Source organism: Carlito syrichta, unplaced genomic scaffold (assembly GCF_000164805.1).
Source record: "Carlito syrichta isolate Samal-C Ts95f unplaced genomic scaffold, Tarsius_syrichta-2.0.1 Scaffold308396, whole genome shotgun sequence".
In the NCBI taxonomy this organism is placed as follows: Eukaryota; Metazoa; Chordata; class Mammalia; order Primates; family Tarsiidae; genus Carlito; species Carlito syrichta.
In genome coordinates this window covers 384,449-388,384 of record NW_007252492.1, presented here as the reverse complement: position 1 = coordinate 388,384, position 3,936 = coordinate 384,449, and positions in this window count along the sequence as shown.

Here is a 3,936-nt window from a genome sequence, read left to right as displayed (position 1 = left end):
GACGTGGCCACTAGGGGGAAGCAGGCGAGCCACTGCGGCGCTCGGCGCGATAAAGCCACGGGCAGAAGGGGCGGTGGGCAGAACCAGACCTGCGGGCGGCGGGGTGGGCAGGATGGCTTGCTGCGAGGCCCTTCCCCGAGACAAAAAGCCAACCGGACATTTGCTGAGGATGATCTCACCTGGCATTTACTGAGTGCTTGCGCTGTGCCGGGCACTGTATTGTAGACTTAGTCTTCACGACCCCCTTGTTATAATTATCCCCATTTTGCACGCTAGAAAACAGAGGCCCAGAGAGATGAAGCAACCTAGCCAGGGTCCTGCAATCCGTAAGTAAGCTGGGATCAACGGAGGTGGTGCCAGAGCCTGTCCCAGCCACGAGACTGTGTCCTATTTATATGCCTGGCATTGACTTTAAGTTCCACAATTCTTACCGCCACTACTATGGTTGTACCCACTTTATGGATGGGGAAGCTGAGGCTTGGAGACAGCCAGTGAGTCACCCACCCTGGTGAGTGACAGATCTGGGTGGGCGTGGCTCAGGGCTTGAGCTCTTGGCTCAGAATCAGTTCTCCCACAGAGGATTGTTTTCCACTCCCACTCCATGTCCTGGCTGGACGTTGCGTGATAATGAAATCTGAGCTTTCTGCTGAGAGTGGCGGTTCACCAACTCTCCTGCCTTCCAACAAGGAATGAGGGGTTCTGGGCTCTCATGCCCAAGCTTTGCCTGGAGTTTGACTAACCAGAGGTGGAGAAAGGCCATGCCAGAGGCTGCTAGAATCCCAGGGAGGGTCCAACTTGGAGGATGAGGGTGCTAGGGAGCACTCTGCGGTGTCCAAGGCTTCCTTGGGAATGACAGGTCCTGGCCCCGGGGCCTCTGGTTTCCAGGACAGATGCCTCCAGCATACCAAGGACGCTTGGCCGGCTCTGGCAAGCTGGCAGGGGAGCCGGGGCACTTCCAGGAGGGCTTGGCTTCCGCATCCTCCCATTCCCATGCCCTGGCTCTGCCCTCCCTGGGGGAGCAGGGGATGACCTATGGCTGAGCCTTCACAGTCCCCTCCTCGGTGCCCAGGCTGTACCTTGTCAGGCTGTCTGTCTTAGGGATTCACACCATCGAGCTGCTCCCGTGCCTTCTGATTTCTTAGCAAAGCAGCAGCGTCTAGTTCTGGCCTTACTGGCCTTACGTTTCTCGGGTGGGAGTGGGGAGGAGGAGTTGGAGGAAGAAGCTTAAATGGTCCCCTCCCTGGCAGGATGCTTCTCTTTAAAGAAAACCCTGGGGTGAATTTTCGTTTTGGAATCGGACTCCTAGAGTTAAGTGAAGACGCTTTAGGGGCTCTGTCTTCAGTCTTGGTGGGGACCAAGGGTGGTGGATCAAGGAGGAGGATCTGAACATGAACTTCACAGCACATTGCCTGGGCTGGAATCCTGGCTCTACCCCTCCCTGGGGTGTGAGCTTGGGGAAGTTGTCTAGCCTGGCCAAGCCTCAGCTTCCTTATCTGTAAAACAGGGTTGTGACGGCATCAGCCTCACAGAGTTGGCCTGAGGGTGAGATGATGCCGGGAGGGAAGCGTGGGCCTGGGACAAGCATTGTGAATGCCCAGTAAGTGCTTGTCTTCCTTGGTGTTCCTTCACCCGTGGTGCCTAACAGTGCCTGGCACAAACTGGATCTCTGATAGGTGTGTGGATAAATACAAAGGAGATACATATACATGAAAAGGCATTGTGGACTCCTGTATCACTTGAACCATTTTCCGGCACACTTATTGATGGCACTTCCCATCTGTTTCTTTGGAGACTGTCACGTTTGTCCTGGGGTACTTAGGCAGAGCGGACCTGCAAAATCGGCAGGGGTGTCAGGTTTAAAGCAGAGAGGGCTTTCTTCCTGGGGACCTGGCCCAGCCCCCTGTTGGAGGCTAGCATCCTCTGCTGCCCTGGGGCGAGACTCTGCTGCCCTAGGGTGGGACGGGTGGTGGCCAGGGTTGTGGTTTTTCTCTGATCACATTGGGAAATTCCTGAGAATCTAGACTGTGTCCCTTTCCCTGTTTACTGCCACTTGGTGATCTGGTACCGATTCCTACAGTGGAATTTCATATTTAAAACAGGATTCAGTGGGAACAAGGACCCATAACTTTCTAGAGGGGTTATAGGGAATAACACAGTGCCAGAATTTGGGGGAGCTAAGCCAGGCAGGTCCCTGTCCCAAAGGAGTCCTGTCAAAGAGTGGGGTGTGGGGAGATACTCACAAGGCACATGGGTTCACCCCATCGGCCACCAACCAAAAGATCGATAAGCTCAGGCAGCAACGGAAAGCAACATGCTGGAGTTTGGGAGTCCCCTGCCTGTCCCCTTCTGATGTCAGGTCTCTCGCATGCCGAGTCACAAATGGGGACAGCAATCAAGTGTGTGTTTGAACACCAAGGACATTTAAACTGGAGGAACAGGGAGTCAAATCTCCTGGAAGGGAAAGAGCCGGGGCTCTGGAGAACTTACCAGATGGGTGAAACCTGACCGGTTGCAGGCCGCCTCCGCCCCCTCCGTGCCCCTCTGATACTGGCTTCCACAGGCAGTTCTGAGGAACAAATGAGCCAATGGGGTTAGGGGCTCAGCACTGAGGAAGGGCTCCACAGATGTGAGTGGAATAGATCTACGACCTTGATGTTCACCTCAGGCTCAGCGGCGAGCATCCAGGCCCAAATGCATCCTGGTCCACTTTTGCTTCGAGTTTCAGGTAGCTGGTCTCTACTCTCCGACGTGGCTGAAAGAAGAATCCCTGTCTCCAGCTGTCCCCCTGAGAGCTGCCTTTTCGACTGGGAGGCCTGGGGTGAGCCCTTCTGCCCTTGCTGACTTACCTAAATGTCCTCCTGGGGAATCGCAGAACACGTTCAGTTTTGAAGGGTCAGGATGGTTTTGCTTTAAAATGCAGAATCAATCTGGGCTGTGCTCTGGCCTGGTTGCCCTAGTGGGGCATTAACTCTCTGTCACCTGGGCATGCAGGCTTGCCAGCCTCCCTGCCCGCCGGGTCCTGGTGTGAGTAGCGAGACTGTAGCTTGTCAGGAGGGGATGGGTGGGGCGGGAGGGGAAGATGCAGGAAGCGAGCTGCGGCTCCTGGACCCCAGTGGCCCAGGTCTATGGGTCAGAGGCGGCGCTGGCTTGGCTGGCCCCCGAGTCAGTGATGGATCTGCAAGAACAGGGCCACAGGCCACAGGTGAGAAGGCGTGGGAAGGGGGCCCTGGGAGCCCAGCCTCACCCTCAGAGCCCCTCCCCTTCCTGTCTCCCTGCAGCGTGTTGGCCACAGGACTGCCGCACAGTCTGGGACTGCCGGCTAGACCCGGGGACGCTGGTGGCTGCGGATTCCCCAGCTTAGAGCAGCCCCTGTTTGGTAAGTGGTGAGCCCCCCTGCGTTTCCTCTGGGAGCAGCCCCGGCCAACCCCCAGGGCACGGCAGGCGAGCTACATCTCTTGGCGGTGCGGGCAAGATGCTCAGGTTGCCTCCTGCCCTGGATCCTTGGCGCACCCTTCCTTCTGCAGGCGGAAGGGGCTCAGGGGCTGATGGAAGCCCTTGAGGACTGGCTAGGGGGAGCCAGGCCCCGTCTCCCTAGGATCTTCTCTGAGGCCAGTTCACTCTGTGCCAGGGGTACCATCTGGCCCTATGGCCTGGACTCTCGCCCCAGTGACCAGGAGCAAATCTAGGGTCCTGGAAAGGGATACATCTCAGCAGCCCCGGGGCCTCTGCTCCAGAGACTCTTAAGAGACTGCAGGAGCCCCAGAAGTCCACATCTGGGGTATGCTGGTCACCCGCACCCACAAGGTGGAGGGGGCTTGACACAGCTGTCCACCTGTCCTGGCCCAGTTGACACGATGAGCAGCTGCTGGCAGGTCACGTCTTGCGGAGAGCTGGGGTCCTTCCCGCACAGAGGTCGGGGGCCAGAAGGGGGCATCC